The following is a 19,826-nucleotide window of genomic DNA, read 5'->3' as shown; positions in this document are numbered from 1 at the left end:
AAGTTGGTGCATCCATTTTGGAGAACAGTGTGGAGATTCCTCAGGAAATTAAAAATAGAGCTTCCTTATGACCCTGCAATTGCACTACTGGGTATTTACCCCAAAGATACAGTTGTCATGAAAAGAAGGGCCATCTGTACCCCAATGTTTATAGCAGCAATGGCCACGGTCGCCAAACTATGGAAAGAACCAAGATGCCCTTCAATGGACGAATGGATAAGGAAGATGTGGTTCATATATACTATGGAGTATTATGGCTCCATCAGAAAGGATGAATACCCAACTTTTGTAGCAACATGGATGGGACTGGAAGAGATTGTGCTGAGTGAAAAAAGTCAAGCAGAGAGAGTCAATTATCATATGGTTTCACTTATTTGTGGAGCATAACAAATAACATGGAGGACATAGGAAGATGGAGAGGAGAAGGGAGTTGAGGGAAATTGGAAGGGGAGATGAACCATGAAAGACTATGGACTTTGAAAAACAATCTGAGGGTTGTGAAGGGTGGGAGGTGAGAGGTTGGGGGAGCCTGGTGGTGGGTATTATGGAGGGCACATATGGCATGGAGCTGGGTGTGGTGCATAAACAATGAATTCTGCTACACTGAAAAGAAATTAATAAAAAAATTTAAAAACACAATAAATATATCAAATAGAAAAAAGCTTAATGGGATAGATTAAAAAACATTATTACCTAACTATATGCTCAGGAACTCAAATATAATGATATAGACAGGCTAAAAGTAAACAAATAGAAAAAGTTACACTGTACAATCAAAAGGATATAGTAGCTAACCTAATATCTGATAATGTAGACTTTAAAGCAAAAGAAAACTGAGAGAGACTCATATGTATAATGAGATAAAGGTAAATCCACCAGGAAGACAACAATCCAAAATGAATATGAACCAAATGCAGAGCTGCAAAGCATGTGAAACAAAAGCTGATATAACTTAAACGTAGACAAATCCACAACTGTCAGTCACTTAAATCCCCACCCTACTCTGATGAGAATAATCAATGAAAATATTAATACATGAAAAGGTATACCATATTCATGAATTGAAACCCCTAAGATACAAGTTGCAAACTGTCTCCAGATTTTATTCATACACACACACACAAACACACACTATAATACATATACATATGTAAAAATATACATACTATATGTATGTGTGTATATAATATATAAATTATTTTTTCATGACTTAAAATCATAGTAACCAAGACTGTGTGATACCAGTAGAATGAATTAAACATTGATCAATGTAACAGAGCAGAGAACCTCGACAGAGACCCATACAAATCTTTTTATGATTTTTATTTGACAGAAAGAGACAGAGAAAGAGGGAAGACAAGCCGGAAAAATGGCAGAGGGAGAAGTAGGCTTCCTGCTGAGCAGGGAGCCCGATGCAGCGCTCAGTTCCAGGATCCTGGGATCATGATCTGAGCCGAAGAAAGACGTTTAATGACTAAACCACCCAGGCACTCCACAGATCATTTTTTATAAGGATGCAAAAGCAACTCAGTGAAGATAGACTTTTAAATAACTGGTGCTCAAGCAACTGGATATTTATAAGCAAAAACACCACCCTCAACCTAAACCTCATATCTTAATGTGAAAATTATCTTGAAATGAATCATATTTAAGTTTAAAATAAAAATTTTTAAAAACCTTAAATCAGGAAAAAGTCTTCAAGACATAAAACTGGAAAAGTTCTTAACCATGACATCAAAAATACGATACAAAAATAGAGAAGTCAATAAGTTGGTCTTAAAAATTTTACTCTTGGAAATACCATGTAAAAAGGATTTAAAGAAAAGCTATACATTGGAAGAAAACATTTGCAAACCATATACTAAACAAAGAACTAGTACCTACAATACATAAAGAACTCTCAAAACTCAACAGCAAACACCAACCATACACACACAATTAGAAAATGGACAAAAGACGTAGAACATTTCACTGAAGAGGACATATGAATGACAAACAAGCATATGAAAAGATGATCAGTATCACTAGATATTCAGGAACTTCAAATTGGAGCCATGATGAAATGCTTCTATGTATTAGTACAGTTAAATAACAAAAACATTGACAATGCCAAATTCTAGAAAGGATGCAGTGAAACTGGGTCTTTTATACATTGACAATGTAAGATAAAATAACTCTCAAATAATTTGACCATTTCTTATAAAATTAACTATACGTTCACAGTACAGGCAGCAACTGAACTCTTTGGCCTTTATCCTGGAAAAATTAAACATTCACACAAATCTTACAAATGACCATAACAGCTTTATTTTAATAGCTTCAAACTGGAAACAACCAAAATATCCCTCAACAAGTGAAAGTTAAACTGTGATACATCCCAGGGTTACATTAGTATTCCTTAAATACCACTTACCAATAAAAATAAACTGATACACATAGCAACTTAGATCTCAAGGGCATTATGTTAAAGAAAAATCCAGATGACAGATACTACATGAGTCCATTTATATATAATTCTACAGATGGAAAACAGATTAGCTGTTGCCAGGGGTTATGCAAGGTTAAACATGGGGAGGGGTGGATGAGAGAGACTACACAGCAATAGCACCAGCATGATGGAGTAGTTCTGTATTTAGATTGTTATAGTTTTATGATCTACATATATGATAAAATGACATATTTACATACATTATACTAATGTCAAATTCCTGATCTTTATATTGTACTCCAATTATACAACATGTAAATATTGAGGGAAACAGAGTAAAAGTTATATGTGATCTCTATACTATCTTTTCAATAGTCCATTAACCTATTATTTTTTAATTTAGCAGTTGGACAAAAAATTTGAACAGACACCTCACAAAAGAAAATGCATGAGTGGCCATAAAGCACGAAAATTATTACTGTCATCATTAGTCACTGGGGAAATAAAATTTAAAACCACAATTAGATACCATGACATATCCTGTAGAATGGCTAAAATTAAAGAATAACAATAACAATGTTGGTAAGTATGTGAAGCAACTCAAACTTGTTTACCCTATAATCACACGGGAAAACAGGTAGTTATTTCTTAAAAATTTAAACATGGGGGCACCTGGGTGGCTCAGTGGGTTAAAACCTCTGCCTTCAGTTCAGGTTATGATCTCAGGGTCCTGGGATCAAGCCCGCATCGGGCTCTCTGCTCAGCAGGGAACCTGCTTCCTCTTCTCTCTTTGCCTGCCTCTCTGCCTACTTGTGATCTCTGTCTGTCAGATAAATAAAATCTTTAAAAAAAATTTAAACATGGTACCAAAATATGGAAAGAGCCCAAATGTTCATTGACAGATGAATGGATAAAGCAGATGTGATTTTATAAACACACACACACACACACACACACACACACACACACACACATACACACAGAGGAATATTATTTAGCCATCAAAAACCTGAAATCTTGCCATTTGCGGGAATTAGAGGGTATTATGCCAAGCAAAATAAGTCAGAGAAAGATAAATATCCTATGATTTCATTCATATGCAGAATTTAAAAACAAAACAGGTGAACATAGGAGAGAGCAAGGTAAAATAAGACAAAGGAGGCAAATCACAGGAAACTTGTAACTATAGGAAACAAATAGAGGCTTGAGGGGAGGTGCATGGGGAGAAGGGGTAATTGGGTTATGGGCATTAAGGAGAGTACTTGAAGTAATGAGCATAGGTGTTGCATGCAACTGATAAATCACTAAATTCTACCTCTGAAAATAATATATGTTAATTAAATTGAATTTAAATAAAAAATTAAAAAATTCACCCTGAAAATAATTTAAACACAGTACATTAAAACCTAAATGTGGACAATTTTATTTATTAGTTATTTATACGTGGTACATTAAAACCTAAATATGGACAAATTTTATATATAGAATATATGTTGTAGCTATATGCATTTATATATAGGTATATGTTCTGTGTAAATTGCCATAAGACACAGAAAGCATAAATGATCACAAATAATAATGAAAAATGTGTCACAAGAGAAGAAACAACAGAGCAAGAAAATGTATTTGCAACATACAACAGAGGATTAGCTTTGCCTCTGTAAAAGAATTTGAAAAACAGGTAGAAAAATAAATTTCATGTTGAAATGCATTTCCCAAGAGGAAATTAACATAGGAAAAGGTACTCAAACTGTTCAGTTATGAGGACTGTGTAAGTTAACATTAAGTACTCATATCTTATTTCACTACCACCGGACAGAAAAGAAAATGAAAATATCTCAGGCTGTCAAGTTGTTATGGATGGAAACGTCCATGAAGTACTGTTAAAAATGCATCTGAACACTTCTGAAATTGAAATCACAGTTTTTAGGAAGGTTGAAATTTGCTCACCCAATTGCCCAACAACTTTGTTAGGTATGTAACATGAAGATAATCTTATACTTACTTAACAGATTACAAATAAAAAGACCTTTACTACAACATTATTTCTCATTGGAATATGGAATATGGAATACCAGATTTTTCCTATTAACAAGGAATAATTTTGAAGCACTTATGTGGTAAAATACATTTGAATGAATTAATGAGACCCATCGGCATGAATGTAGTTTTTTTAAACATTTTAACATCTTAATTTTTTTCATGTTCCAACATTCATTGTTTATGCACCACACCCAGTGTTCCATCCAACACATGCCCTCCTTAATACCCACCACCAGGCTCACCCATTCCCCTCCCCTCCCCCTCCTCCACAACCCTCAGTTTGTTTCCCAGGATCCACAACAAGTGGTTTCTAACATAACACTGAGTTTAAAAAGCAAGTTCCGGAATTATCGAGTCTGGAATGCTCATTTCGGCAGCACATATACTAAAATTGGAATGATATAGAGAAGATTAGCATGGACCTTGCGCAAGGATGACAGAATTATCTAGCAAGGCATCATTTCTATATTTATGGACAGTAAAATTATAATACATTCTGGAAGAATATACTTGTGATTTTTTTATGGCGACTGTCTCTAGGAAAGGAAGGAAAGACTAGAAAGTGAACTAGCCTTTAAAGTCGAGCTGCAGCTCCTTTCCTATCTCCCTATTTACTACCAACAACCCATTCCATTCTTCCCGGCCTCCCATGACTGGCTCCTGGTGCCCTCAAGTATTCTTTGGCTTTTCCATTTACCAAGATACCCGATCACTGACACATGGGGCAAAGCAGAGTACAGAGAAAATAACATGCGAACAAAAATTGCTTGCTGGAATCTTTGTTATCTCAGAACCAAAAAGGTTTTTTTGCTTTGTGGTTTTCTTTGTTTTTGTTTTGTTTCTTTGTTTGTTTTAGAAGTCATGTTGCCTAGTGGGCTTCAAATTGTGTTCTGAGAAGCCCTGAGCTCCTGAAGAGCTTCACTGGGTGAGGAAAGGCTTGGCACCTAGGACTCGCACCCACGACCCCGGATTGAAGCAGAGCAGTTCTGACTATCTGCTTTATAAATGGGTCAGTGCTCTTAAAAAGGAGAACAAAAACCCCTGGAGTTTAGGCATCGACTCTACTTTCTTATAAGAACATAATAAAGTCATTTTCTTGCAAGATCACGTAACTCTTCTATGTTTAACTGATTTGACATTTACAGAACTTCCGGTGCAACAGGGAACTGTTAAGGAAGGTATGTAGGAGCCCTAGGTTCCTAACATCTACCTCATCATATCATAGAAACAGGAGGACGCTTTTTCAACTGTCAGGTCAAAATGAAATGATAATTATGCTTCATTTACCAATGCAGCAATTCTGGTATAAATTCAGGGAGAAAGGAGAAGGTTGTGCTCGCTCCATCAAATTTTAGTGTGCATCACTCTCTGCTCTCTCACCAGGAAGAGTAAAAGTCATCATCAACTCATACAGGCAGAACTCTTTGATTCATTTATCCTAGCGATAACCCTGTAAATAAGCATTATGTGTTAAAGAAAGTGCAATGGAGTGTGAGCTTTTGGAAGGCAACTGTTTAATATGAAGTTGCCCGAAGAAGAACTAAGTCATCAAGCTTTCCATCCTTGCCTGTTAGCTATGTAATCTCTAATGGAAGTCATTCATGAAGCTAATAAGTTCTCTGCAAGGAAATCACTTTAAAGAAAAGGGGGGGGGGTAAGTAATTATATTAGGCGCCAAAGTTCATGAGGAAGAAAATTCACAACAAAACAACTCTGATCTTTGCTCCAGGCTCTGCTTAATGGTCCAGAAAACTAATAATCATTAATTTTCACAAAAGATGTCATATGGCTAGAGCTATAATGTTCAAATAATATTCAATTACATTTTTCTTCTGATGAGTGAAAGCCTCTTTTAATCATTTTGAAACCAGTTACCACGAAACTCATTATTTTATTCTTGTAATCTCTTCACTACAAGTCTTCAAAACATAGACAGGAATTTCACTTACAAGGATATACACTGAAAACACAAAAGTTGGTTTTGCATTCAGATCTCATTCGACCTAACAAACAAAATAATGACACTTTTTTCTACCCCTCCTGGCACAGATTTTTGTCAAGTACTATTTGTCTCTTGAAGAATTTCCCAGATTCAAATCTATCTATTAATATTTCTACTTTTAACAGAAGGCCTGCAACCATACTTAGGACGTTTAGAACAGACCTCTTCTTGACGGCTAATGCCTAAGGAAGATGGTGTCGCCACAAAACAGAGGGACTTTGATAGGGAATGTTTTTCATAATCCGTCTGAACAGATTTGGCAGAAAGCAAGGGATTATTCACTCATAGTATCTCCGGCCCCATCCCTGCAATTTATAATCCACACTATTTCAGGATTCTACCTCTTATCAAGGAATGCCTGCACACGGATTATTCTGAAGATTAAAAGCAAAAGTATTTCTATCAGTCGGAAAATATAGTTTGTCCAAATTTTGCCTCTGCTGGCAAAGAACCTCAGATCTTTAGCTCTGGGTTTTGTAAACCTTTAGTTGGAGGCTAACACAGCCACACATGGAAAAGATCCGAGGAAATATCCATCAATGCAGGGGTGCAGAAAATAAAAAAGGTAGTGGGTTATCCTCATAAAAGGTGGAGAGGACAGGAATCACACTCTAGGTAGATGAATTGGAAGTCTGCACCCACATTCCAGGTTCTGACTCTCATTCCATAAACCAGATTTCCTCCCAGATGAATGTATAAAAGAAAACAACCCCAAGATCGAACAGCCACATGGAATGCTCCCTCTTTTGAATTTGCTGAGGAGTGCCTCTGTGCATAGCGTTGTTGGAATCTGTAGTATTCCCCATAGCAGACTCATTCTCCCGTAATCATGGAGTCGAACCATGAAGAAAAATCCAGCTGACTGTACATTTTTACCTCTTTAATCTATTGCCAAGTTTTCCATCAAAATAATAGAAATGGAGAGAAAACAAAGTCACAACTAAATGAAAGACAAGCCCCTCTCCTTTGATCACCAATAATTCTTACCTAGGTTTGGAGGTAAATCTACATTCTATGGCAGGGTGGAGAGGAAATCTGGTACACTTGGAGACTACTACATACTTGATAATTTTTTCTTCACCTACATTGTGATTTTAATTTAAAGGGTTTGCTAAAATACATTTTTGTGGAAGTAGCAGAAAAACTATTGTCAAGCCATTATCTTCAAAAATCTGCTACAGAATCAAAAACAAAAGAGGCTTGAAAAAATCTATCTGAAGCACGTTTTACTGTTTTGCAAGGTGTGGTATCACACAGTCACAGAAACCATCATTCTCTCTTTTGCTCGTAACAGTTCTCAGTAACTCAGTATAAAGGATTAAAATTTCAATTCCCTCAAGATTCAACTCAAATCCTCTAATGAGAACTTCCATTTCAAACAATGTTTTGCTCTTTTTATATAATCCTAGAATGAAAATAAAGAGGGCTTAAGAGATGGTCTAATCTAATCTCACGTTTCCTTAAAAGTAGACAGCAAAACCATCTGGAAGTAATGGGAATAATGCTATTTAATATAAAAGTTTGAGAGAAAACTATTTCCTGTACGTGTTGTCTATCACTCTAATACCTTTTAAACTAATAGCTGAGTTTTCATTCTGTAGGAAAGCAGTGTCATTGAAAGCCAATTCTCCTCCAGTACTCAGTTGGGTTCCAAAGTTGGGTTAATACCACAAATTTTAAAGACTGCCTTATTTTACTGCCTCTCTGCAGATTGTGAACTCCTTCTAAAAACGGGAGCCAGGTGATCATCTTTGTAACAAGTTCTTTAATTCCATGCCTAGCACATACTTGTATACATCAAGCAATACAAGTGTGTCAGACACTACATTAGACAGGCTTGGAAATGTTTGTATTGATTTTCGAATGATTATCATTTACAATACAAGTTTTCTTTTGTGATAACCTTTCCCATACCCTTGTACCAAGTAGTCTTTATTTTCAGCCTTATTCTGTTCAATTATTGGTATATTTAAAAAAAAAAAAAAAAGTCAGGGGCACCTGGGTGGCTCAGTAGGTAAAGCTTTCAACTCTTGATTTTGGCTCAGGTCATGATCTCAGGATTGTGGGGTGGTGACCTGTGTTAAGCTCCATGCTTAAGCCGGGTGTCTCCTTGAGATTCTGGCCCTACCCTGACTCATTTTTTCTCTCTCTCTCTCTCTAAAACAAATAAATATTTGGAAAAAAAATCAGAAAGTCAGACCGTGACTTAGGTATTTAATTTTTACATGGGAAATATTTCAAATAAAGAAAACCATCAAAAATATCAGTCACAAGTTTTTGTTTTTGTTTTGTATCAATGAAAACAAGTACTTAAGTGATATATTGGCTAACTTTCTGATATTGTTTTTCCAAAAATATATTTCATTTCAACATCATCAGTTGATGTCTACTGTTTACTAAACTGTGAGCTACTTTGGAGAATTTATTTTTCTAGGACTGCAACATCATTCTAAAAGTATCTTTCATTATACAGTATAGGACCATATAGGAAGGGGGGAAGCAAGGAGTGTGCTTTTTCTGTCTTCTCCATCTTGCCTAACTGCTACTATCAGTACCACCCTTGATGCAACTTTCACTGCTATCTAATGGCCATTAAACACGTGTTGGGGAAGATCATCAAAAAGACAAAGGCTACTCGATTTGTGAGCTGGACCAGGGCATTTGGAGCTTCCTCACCCTCTTCCCTATTCTTAGAATGTGGGTTCCATTTACCTTCCTGTTCCCAGAGGCTATTTCAGGGTCATAGTCTTGAGATGGTGATGTGGTGTTGAAAATACCTGCGCAGTATACATGACTGAACAAAACTTTAGGGCCTCTTTATGAACTTTTAAGAATTGGAGGGTGGCATGGGAATCCATTTGCTTTGCTGCTCATGTGGAGCCTTATTCAAGCTCCCACCCGCCAAAGAGGAACGGTCGGACTCTTTCTTTAGCCTCTCCCAGTCCTGAGTACAGGAGCAAATTTCAGATCTGGAAAGCAACCAAGAGGGTTGCAAACCAACAACGCAACCACCGATTTGACATTCTGGCCAGTCTAACCCTGAGTCATATGGTAGTTATCTATTAAATATCTTCTCAGAGGATGAATGGAAGAAAAGAATGACTGGAAAAAGAAACTTGTTGGTTAAAAAAAAATATGAAGACCTATGAAACAGAAAGGATTCACTTTATTGAAAGGATGACTTTCCTGTTGCAACTAAAGAAAATAAGAGAAAAAAAATGTGTGTGACATGATGCTTCTAAGCTACTTTTATTCTAAGCAAGCCCATCACAAGCTGTTAAGCTTTCAAAACTTAAACACTTCAGCAGCAAACCTGAAAATAGTTTTACTTGATTTATTTTTTAAGGGTTAGAAGACTTTAGGTGGTCCTTAGGGTATTTTGAGTTCTTGTTTTAATATTTATTCACTTCCAGATGACTGGAGGACAAATAATTCATTTTTATAAGAAAGGAAATTATCCACCCTGATAACCCAAATTCTAGGCTTCAGATCCTGCTCTCTATGCATCATCTCTTAATGCTATAAACGTGAATCTCAGAGGTCTTATAATTCTTTCTCATTCCAAATGAAGGCAAATGCTTCTGGAATAGATTCATTACATTACTTATATCTACTGAGTCAAGGGATCCGAAAATACTGCTATACCAACAAATAGAATTATTGTAGCTCATTACACCGACACCATGAAGGATGACTCTAGTACATGTTGCAGTCATTGGATTTAAGAACAAAATATCTAGCTGGTGACCATCCCTACTTGGGTGAAACCCAGGCATCTCAAATGCAGTTAAGTTTAAAAACTGAACTCCTGTACTGTTCTGCTAATCTTACTCCCATATTCTCTTTGTGTAAAGGATGGCAAGGCTTCCATCTCGTCATGAAGTCAAAGCCTTGAAATCACCTTCAATTTTCTATTCCATTCATTCCATTCACCCCCAAATTCAGCTAGTCATTAAATTTGGTTGTACCATCTCCTAAACCTCTCTCTTACTCACACTCTTCCACCCAATCCTATCACTACCATAGTTCATATTTTCTTGATTTCTGAAACAGTATGATTTTCCTGCTCCTGTACTTTTGTCACAAACCAGAAATGTCTTTTGTCATTGTAGTAGAGGGTGTTGTTTGATTTCAAGCGTTCTATTCCTTTCCCATATGACTGCTTTATGATAGGACACTAAACTTTTGTTTAGCAGTGAATTGGCCAAAAACATGTATATCTTCTCCCTTTTGTCACTTAAGTGATAGTAAGATTAAACATATAAAAACTTTAGAATCAAAGAAGCAACATTAAAGAACCTGAAGTGTAAACTTATTCCAAAGAACGCTTCACAGATTCCAGACTATAAAGTGTTGGGATTGGGGGGACAGTAAAGAATATAGATCAAGAGAAAGGAGCTGAAAGCAAGAGAATGATTTACTACCTGAATACAGTATTCAGAGCCTCAGGTCCTGTTCTCCACCAGGCACAGTCAAGCTGTCCCTGCCCCAGGAAGGAAACTCCAGGTTTATTCTCATAGAAAAACTGAGAAGTATGGACCCCAAAACTGCAGGTAAATGATGAGAATGAGATAAAAACAGCAAAATTAAATAAAATCCTTTATATGAACTACTGAACTATCAGACCCCTTGCTCAATCTACTTCCAGAGCCACAAAAGCAGGGAAATGCTTTTTCAAAACTGTTCAATTAAAGTTTTGAAGGGCCGGGGGTGGGAGGTTGGGGTAACCAGCTGGTGGATATTAGGGAGGGCACGGATTACATGGAGCACTGGGAGTGGTGCAACCAATGAATACTGTTACACTGAAAAGAAATAAATTTAAAAAAAAAATAAAGTGTTGAGAAATATAGGTGAGAAAAATTTCTCAAAAGTCAGAACAAGAAGGGGCACAGGGGTGGCTCAGTGGGTTAAAGCCTCTGCCTTCGGCTCAGGTCATAACCTCAGGGTCCTGGGATCAAGTCCCCCATCGGGCTCTGCTCAGTAGAGAACCTGCTTCCTCCTCTCTCTCTGCCTGCCTCTCTGCCTGCTTGTGATCTCTGCCTCTCAAATAAATAAATAAAATCTTTTTTTAAAAAAAAGTCAGAACAAGAAGAAATAAGCAATGAAAAAATGAATTTAGAGACAAATCCTGGATATCCACTCTCAAGTTAAACAATTCCACAGAGAAGAACAAAGAAATTTGTGGAAAACAAATCAACTCAAGGACTTAAGGGGGAAAAAATCTACTATGGACAAAACCATCTCCAAATATGAATATGATACCTCCAATCCCCCCAAAATTTTTTTTTGAAGTCCTATGAATTCCTTCTCAGAAAGTTACTGACCTCCACAATTACAAAGAGCTAACTACAAAAAGAAATAGAGTCAAGGAAGCATATGAGAACAATAAAAGCAATTCCCAGGATGGTTCTCAATGGACATCCCAGGAAGAGTGATGAAGGAGGAATCCAGATCAATGAGCCAATAATATTGCTAGTTGCCTGATAGGGTATGATGGTCCATACATGGAAAAAATGATTGGGTCATGGAAATTAAGCAAATGAATGAACAAGGAAATTGATAATTCTAGGTAAAATGAAAGATGTTCAAGTAAATTTAACAGAAGAATTCTCTTGAGTTTAAAGTAAAAGCTATATTCGTATCATGGTAAACATAAAAGAGAAATGTGAAATAGAGAGCAATGGGAGGGTGAGGAGAGGAGAAATATGTTGAGTTTAATGCATATCTACTATTAAATCTACTAGCTATTGAGAATCAAGGGCCAGCAATATAAGCCATTATTTTGATATATGGAAGCCAAGATACTTTTGAGAGGCTGTTGTGAAATAAAGTTCTTAAAAAAAAGAGAGAGAGAGAGAGAGAGAGAGATAGAAGAAAGGCCTACTCTAATTCCATTAAATGTCTTTTATTTCAAGGATTAATACAATACATTCTTGAGCTCCTTATGGCTGGAAAAAGAAAAGCGAGGGATGAAGGAGGCAAATCCCCTGGATCCCTATAGGATTAATTTATTAGAAAACAACAACAACATAAAACTACTCAACATGTAAAAGTCCTTTGAAGAAAATTGAGGAAAACCACCAAATATGCTAAGAGCCAAGGCCGACTACCCTTTGGAAGATGTACCACAGGAGGCAGAAAGAAATCCTCAACCTTCTAAAGAAGCCAGGAAACAAAGGAAATCCTAGAGGACAGCTGACTTGACCTGACTGGGGATTTAATAAGGACATTCCCATGAGGCATCTGGACCTTAAAATAAGAGGTGCAGAGGTGTTGGAAAGGCTTAGGGGAGAGAGAAGAATAAACAAGTTAGTGATGATTCACTGGAAGCAAAGACATTCATGCTGTCATCCTTATCTCGTGTTCTTTAGGCTCTTTTTTTTTTTTTTTTTTTTTTTTTTGAGGGGGGAGTTTGATATTAATATCTGACTCTTGGTTTCTTTCTGTTAACATTTTCTGCTGTATCTTTAACCTTCATTTGACTTTTACTCATCCGGTGAGATTCTGTTTTGCTAAATTTCCTTTAGTTTCCTTGGTACTAGAATCTCAGCAGATTTTGTATTTTGACCCATTTTCCAGCTTTGTTTTTCAGTTGGAAAGTTTCATGCACATATGTATGAAAATATATTCATTCTATATTGTAAAGTGAAATGTAACGGGTTGCAAAGCAGTATATTTGGTGTCAGTTCACATATGTAGGATTAAATCCCAAATGGTGTATGTATACATACATACATATATCAGACACTTAGGTGCTTATTTCTGTGTGATATGAGTTCTTTTTGCTTACATGTATTTTTTCATGAGCATGTGTCACATACACATGAAGAATTTATTTTTCCAGGACTGCAACATCATCTTTCATTATACAGTATAGGACCATATGCGAGAGAGAGAGAAAAAAAAAAAGCAAAGAGAGTGCTTTGCCTAACTGCTACTATAAAACTAAAATTTTATAAGTAAGAGTCAAATAATTTGCAGCCATTTTATAATGGCAAAGGCATTTATAATGGCATTATAAAAGCTCCTGATGGAAGAACTAAAAAAAAAAAAAAAGAAAGAAAGAAAAAGTAAACCTCAAGTTACCTCTGGTTCTCTCAGCCAGAGGAACAAAACTGAACAAAACTAAATAAATAAATAAAACAGTAAGTTCTCTGAATATGTAAATTTTAATGATGAATTAGGTCAATTTTGTTGAATTATAAGTCCTTCAACCAAAATTTTTACTTAAACTCTTTATAAGTACAGACAACATCTTACATGTTTAGTTGTTAATTCCCGCATTCCTCAGTCATTTGTGTGGATTTCTATTTCTCTCTGATATGACTTTGCTGCTTCCTCAAAGATTTCTTTTAACATTTCTTGGATTGAGATCAGCTAATGTCTTTTATGCTCTAGCTGCTTTTAAGTTTGTTTGTTTCTTTTTTATATTTTGGCAAAAAAAATCAAATTTGTATATAACCATAAAAGATCCCAAATAACCAGCAGAATCCTGGGGAAGAAGACTTCAAGCTATTATTAAAAATCTCAAGTAATCAAAATTGTATGGTACTAGCATAAAAACAGACAAATAGATGAACAGAACAGAATGAAAAGCCCAGAAATAAACCCATGCATATATGGTTAATATTAGTTTTCCATATATGAGAAGAAAGCCAAGCATATTTAATGCAGAAAAGATAGTCTCTTCATAAATAGTGCTGGGAAAATAGGATATTCACATCTAAAATAATTAAACTAGACCCTTATACCACCCACAAAAATTAACTCAAAATGGATTAGAGACTTAAATACAAGACAAGAAACCATAAAACTTCTAGAAAAAAACTGAAAAAAAAAAAAAAAACACTCCTTGACATGGGGCTTGGAAAGACTTTTTTTGGATATAACACCCAAAGCACAAGTAACAAAATGTAACAAACAAGGGCAAGTATATCAAACTAAAAAGCTTGTGTTTAGCAAAAACATATCAACAAAATGAAAAGACAACCAAAGGGATGTGAAAAATATTTGCAAACAATTTATCTGATAAGGCGTTAATATCCAAAACACATAAAGAACTCCTGCAACTCAACAGCAAAATCCAATCCAATTTAAAACTGGGTAAATGGAATCAAGATGGTTGAGTGGGAAGGTCCTGAGCTCACAGGGACATAAGAAAACCTACAGTTACATATAGAGCTATCTCTGAGAACAAACTACAGAGGAACAGATTAAAACCAATTAATGGTATAAAGAAAAAGCACACTGACTGGTAGAAGGGGCAGAGACAGTTTTGTCAATACCCACACCTGTGGTGTGACAACACACATGCAGGAGGGTTAAGAAAGAGGAGTCCCAAGCTCAAAACTGGTCTTCAAGTCCCTGGGGACAGGCATGGGGAAGACACCTATAAGGTTTGGTCAGGAGAGCTAGAGAGCAGTAGGAAATGGAGATTCTATTCTTAGAAGTGTGCCTACAATCTCACTTGCTCTAAGTCCCAGGGCACAGGCACCATTTTGAAAAGTACCCAGGCTCTATCTAAAGGAGATCCATTGACTAATTTTAGGGTATGTGCCAGACAAAGAGGTATCTTTTGGAAGAGTCTTCGAGGACAAAAGCACTGGCATGTACCACCTTCCCCCATCCCACATGTCTTTTACCTAGCTGGCCCAGCACCATTGAGCACCATTTCTGACACTCTCAATCTACTGTGCTAGTACTGCTTACTCAGCACCAGAGCCCCTCCCAAACAGCTCCCTACCCCAGGGCTCTTGGGAGGCTCCCACCCTAGTGCTCCTGGTAGATAGCCTTGTCTGCCACCAGAACCCATCCCAAGCACGATTGTCGTGGGGGGCCAGCACCACTCTCTAGAACACCTGTAACTAGCCACAGCCAGACCTCATGGCAAGCCATGCACAATGCCTAAAACAGCTGCAGCCAGGCTCTCAGCTAGATGGGCCAGGGATCAGTTCTACTCACCAGCCTGGCCATAACAGTTATGGCTAGACCTTGCAGAAAGCCATGCCAGGGAAGAGCTCTGCACACCAGATTCCACACCAGTTGTGAACCAGCCACAATAGAATAGTGTACACAAGCCACACAGGGGATAATCTTGGGGTACCTGGCTCAGGTAACCAGGTGGATTTGTGCTACTGGGCCCCGCAGGACACCTTCTGCACAAAGCTAATCCTTTAAGACTGGGAGAGCTAATCAATCTACCTAAATCACAGAAACAGACTTAGCAAAATGAGGAATATGCCCAAATAAAAGAATAAGACAAAAATCTCAGGAAAAGAACTAAGTGAAATTGGAGATGAACAATACCAGACAAACCGTTCAAAGTAATGGTCATAAAGAAGTTCAATGAACTCAAGAATGTATGAACATAGTAAGAACTTCAACGAAGATGGAAAAATTCTAAAAAGAATCAATAAAAGCTGTGAAAGACAGTAACTGAAAAATACCCTAGAGGGAATCAATAGCAGATTTGATTAGCTATCTACAAGACAACATAGTAGAAATTAATCACAAAGAACAGCTAAAAATTTTATGAGGATACTTTAAGGGAACTCTGGATAACATCAAATATAGGAGCATTAACATTATAGAGCTTTCAAAAAGGGATGATAAAGAGAAAGAGGTCAAAAACCTATCTGAAAAAAGAGCCGACAAATTCCCTAACCTGATGAAGGAAGGAGATACCCAAGCCTAGGGAGCACCGAGTCCAGAATAAGACGAATCCAAAGGGACCTGCAGCAAGACACATTATAATCAGTGTGCCAAGAATTAAAGAAAAAATATTAAAAGCAACTAGAAAACAAAACAAAAACAAACCAAACTACTTATACAAGCCATCTCCCACAAGATTATCAGGTGATATTTTAGTAGAAACTTCATAGGCCAGAAGGGAGTGGCAAGATATATTAAAAGTACAAAGTTCTGGGTCACCTGGGTAGCTCAGTCAGTTAAGTATCTGACTGTAGCCCAGGTTATAACCTCAGGGTCCTGGGACTGAGCCCAGCAGCAGGCTCATTACTCAGTGGGGAGCCTGCTTATCCTTCCGTCACTCCTACTGCTCACTCTCTTGCTCTCTCAAATAATAAAATATATTTTTTTAAAGTGAAAAATGCTAGAGAGCAATAGCACAAGCACAAGAAAGGAAATTTTCAACCGAAAGTACTAAATCTGGCAAGATTATCACTCAGAATTAAAAGAGTGATGAAAGCTTCTCAAACAAAAGCTACAGGTTCATCAACATCAAATCAGCCTTAATAAATGTTAAATGTACTCCTGTAAATGGGAATGAAAATGCCAAAATTAGATATTTAAAAATTATTAGAAAAAGAATTTTCACTACTAAATATAAACATATAGTAAATGTAGTAGACCAATCTGCTACATAGCAACTATGAAGGTTAGAAGACAAAAGTAGCAAAAATTATCTAGACACATAATAATTACTTAAGGAATACACCAAATAACTGTCTAAATATGTCTAATAAATAATAATAAATAATATATATGTCAAATAAATGTCTAAAATATGACATCAAAAATATAAAGATGATGGGGGAGTAAAATCTTGGTGCTTTTAGAATGCACTTGGACTCAAGCAACCACCAATTTAAAATATGCTGCTATATGTAAGGTACTATTTGTAAACCTCATGATAACCACAAACCAAATACTGGAAATAGATACACAAAAAATAAACAGAAAGGAATAACATTAAGACACCAAATCATCAGGGAAGAGAGCAAGAAAGAAAGAGAACTACAAAAACAATCAGAACACGACAAAATGGTGGGAAGTATGTATCTGTTAATAACTACTTAAAATGGAAATGGACTAAATGCTCCCATCAAGAAACACAGGGTGGTTTAATTTTTTAAAAACCCACTTATATGCTGTTAACAAGAGACTCACTTCAGATCTAAAGACATATATAGAAAGAAAATAAAGGAATAGGAAAAACATAGAAACCGAAAGCTAGCTGAGGGTTATACACATGACAGAATAGACTTTAAAATAAAGACTAACAAGAAAAAAAAGAAGGGCATTACCTAATGATAAATCAAGAAGATTTAACACTTATAATTATCTATATACACAACATAGAGGCATCTAAATATATAAAGAAAATATTGACATAAAGATAAACAGACAATATAAAATACCAGGGGATGTTAACACCCCACTTCCATCAGTGGATAATTCACCCAGGCAGAAAATCAGTAAGAAAACAGTGGACTTAAATGACACAGACTAGATGGACTTAATATATACATAACATTCCATCTGAAAACAGAACACATTCTTTCAAGTGCGCATGGGGAATTCTCCAGGACAAATCACATGTTAGGCCACATAACCGTTCTCAAATTGGAGAAGGCTGAAATCACATCAAGCATCTTTTCTGACTACAATGGTATGAAACTAGGAGTCTATTAAAGAGGAAAAAAATAAACTAGGAAACAAAACTACGACAACAAAACCATGAAGGATAAACATACTATTACACAACTAGTAAGTTAAAGAAATCAAACATGAGATCAAAAATACTTTGGGACAAATGAAAACAAAAACAGTTCAAAAACTGTGGAACACAGCAAAAGTAGCTCTAATGGTTACAGGGTTATACAGGACTACCTAAAGAAATAAGAAAAATCTCCATTTATCAGTACACCTAAAGGAACAAAAGAATAAACAAGTTCCAAAGTTAGAAGAAAATAAAGATTAGAGCAAAAATGAATAACTTAAAAATGATCAGTGAAATTAAAAGCAGTTCTTTTTTTCTGAAAACAAACAAAAGTGACAAACTTTTAGCCAGACTCAAAGACAGGGCCCACATAAACAGAATCAAAAAAAGAAAAAAACAATGATACCAGAGAAATACAAGGGGTAGTAAGATACTACTACAACTATGTCAACCAATGACACGACTTAGAAATGAATTCCTAGAATTCTTAGAAAGAATTGCATCTTCCAAGACTTAATCAAGAATAGAAAATCTGAACAGAATGATTAGTAATGAAATTAAATCAGTAATCCAAAAACTCCCAGAAGTCCCAAGACCAGATGGCTTCATAGATAAATTTTAAACATTGAAAAAGTTAATACATGTACTTCTTAAACTATTTCAAAAAACTCAAGAGGAAGTAACGCTTCCAAACTCATTCTGTGAGATCAGCATGACCCTGATACCAAAACCAGACAAAGACACCAGGAAATAAGGAAGGGAGGGAGGGAGGAAAAAGGAAGAAAAGGAAGAAAATTATAGGCCAATATCCCTGATGAACACAGAGGTAAAAATCCTCACCAAGATATTAGCAAACCAAATTGAAAGATACATTAAAAAGATCATATACCACAATCAAGTGAGATTTATCCCAGGGATACAAGGATAGTTCACTACTGCAAATTAATCAACATAATATACTACATTAACAAAGAAGAGTAAAATTATCAACCAGGTCGACAGATGCAAAAAAAAAAAATATGAACTTGATAAAATTTAACATCCATTTATGATAAAAGCTCTCAACAAAATTGCATAGAGGGAACACACTTCAACACAATAGAGGCTATATATTACAATGCTATTGCTAATATCATAACCAACAGCAAAAAGCTGAAAGCTTTTTCTCTGAGACCAAGAACAAGACAGGGATGTCCACTCTTACCACTGTTGTTCAACATAGTAATAGAAGTCCTAGTCACAGCAATCAGACAACAAAAAGAAAAGGCATCCAAATTGAGTGAAAAAAGTAAAACTATCACTATTTGTAGATGGCATGTTACTAGATATAGAAAACCTAAAGATTCCATTAAAAAAAATTTAGAATAAATGAACTCAGTGGAATTTTAGGATACAAAATCAACACATAGAGATTTGTGACAATTTCATCAACAATGAAGTGGAAGAGAAATTAAGAGAAAAATCTTATTTACATTGCATCAAAATACCCAGAAAGAAATTAAGGAGACAAAAGACCTGCGGTCTGAAAATTATGAAACATTGATGAAAGACACTGAAAATAACACCAACAAATAATAGGATATACCAGGTTCATGAATTGGAATATCATTAAGATGTCTGTACTATCCAAAGCAATTTACAGATTCATACATTCCCTATCAAAATACCAATGGCATTTTTCACAGAACTAGAATAATCCTAAGATTTGTATAAAACCGCAACAAGCCCTAAAGGGCAAAGCATTCTTGACAAAGAACAGAGCTGAGAGTGTCACTCCCTGATTTCAAACAATAAAATACAGTAATCAAAATAGTATGGTAGTGGCACAAAAATAGATGTATAGACCAACAGAACAAAACATAAAGCCCAGAAAGAAACCCATGCTTATATGG

General features: G+C 36.0%; 1 protein-coding gene and 1 non-coding gene across 2 annotated transcripts in view; one reads left to right on the top strand and one right to left on the bottom strand.

Moving 5' to 3' along the window:
- Window positions 1–19,826, bottom strand: part of UNC13C (unc-13 homolog C) — a 559,224-nt gene that overhangs the window by 463,081 nt on the left and 76,317 nt on the right. The window lies entirely within an intron of this gene.
- On the top strand, window positions 4,833–4,940 carry LOC132000416 (U6 spliceosomal RNA). The gene has a single exon (XR_009399291.1). It is a non-coding gene; the product is annotated as a U6 spliceosomal RNA (small nuclear RNA).

The sequence above is a fragment of the Mustela nigripes genome, chromosome 13 (assembly GCF_022355385.1).
Source record: "Mustela nigripes isolate SB6536 chromosome 13, MUSNIG.SB6536, whole genome shotgun sequence".
NCBI classification, from domain to species: domain Eukaryota; kingdom Metazoa; phylum Chordata; class Mammalia; order Carnivora; family Mustelidae; genus Mustela; species Mustela nigripes.
Note: the sequence above shows the minus strand (reverse complement) of the source record. Positions and strands in the feature narration are given on the sequence as shown.